The following is an 880-nucleotide window of genomic DNA, read 5'->3' as shown; positions in this document are numbered from 1 at the left end:
ATGTTGACGACTCACCTTGTCCTGGGGACTCATGACGACGCCGTCCTCCTATTGGCCGGTGGCAGCAGAGTGTGTCCCGGTCATCATACAGCGCGCGGGGCGTCCCCCCCTTGCTCACGGCTCACGTGGTGTGACTCATGTCAGCCGGCGTCAGCACAGCATCCTGCAACAGAAAGAGGAGGGGGTGGGGGTGAGTGTCAGCGTCGTCTGGAGAAGAGCGACTCCCGGGGACTCCCCCGCTCGCTCCTGCCCACATGACCTCATGTCATCACCCGCGCGCACACTCACGCATGAGAGAGAGAGAGAGAGAGAGAGAGAGAGAGAGAGAGAGAGAGAGAGAGAGAGAGAGAGCGTGTGTGTGTGCGTTACGCTGCCCCGACGCCAAAGGTGTGCAGTCAGTGCGTGCTGGTATGAAGCAGCCAGCCTGTTGCAACTTTCGTTCATCATCATTAATTCCAGTGCAGTGAATATATTTCACAACGACATCGCACCACCCCACGCAGTCATCAATAAACTCTTCACGTGATTATTGCTGAAATGATATTCTCGCTGTGTAGGTAAAGCTGCTGCCCTTTATTGACATATCACAGAAAGCAAACATGAAATAATATAAAACATCAACAACAGAAAAATAGATTTTAATACCGCAGCTTTTATGACATCATTCCAGCAGCCGTTAGCCCATCTTGAATTTGAAGTCCAAATAATTAGACGCTTGTGCAAAATCAAACAACAACAAAAACAACAACATCAAAAACAACAACAACCACCAACAACAACAAAGAGCAATGGCAAAACGGCAATGATAAGCAGGGGTAATTTCGCTCCAGTTTCCTGCAGGTGGCGTTGCTATGGCCGCCCCTTGCGAGTCAGCGGCCCA

The 880-nt window shown here is 50.8% G+C and overlaps 1 protein-coding gene across 1 annotated transcript in view; it reads right to left on the bottom strand.

Moving 5' to 3' along the window:
• LOC113211858 (chitin synthase chs-2) overlaps positions 1-880 on the bottom strand; it is a 15,135-nt gene that overhangs the window by 6,661 nt on the left and 7,594 nt on the right. The gene's annotated exons all lie outside the window — the stretch shown is intronic.

This window comes from Frankliniella occidentalis, unplaced genomic scaffold (genome assembly GCF_000697945.3).
Source record: "Frankliniella occidentalis isolate FOCC.00 unplaced genomic scaffold, Focc_3.1 Scaffold3, whole genome shotgun sequence".
Lineage (NCBI taxonomy): Eukaryota > Metazoa > Arthropoda > Insecta > Thysanoptera > Thripidae > Frankliniella > Frankliniella occidentalis.
Note: the sequence above shows the minus strand (reverse complement) of the source record. Positions and strands in the feature narration are given on the sequence as shown.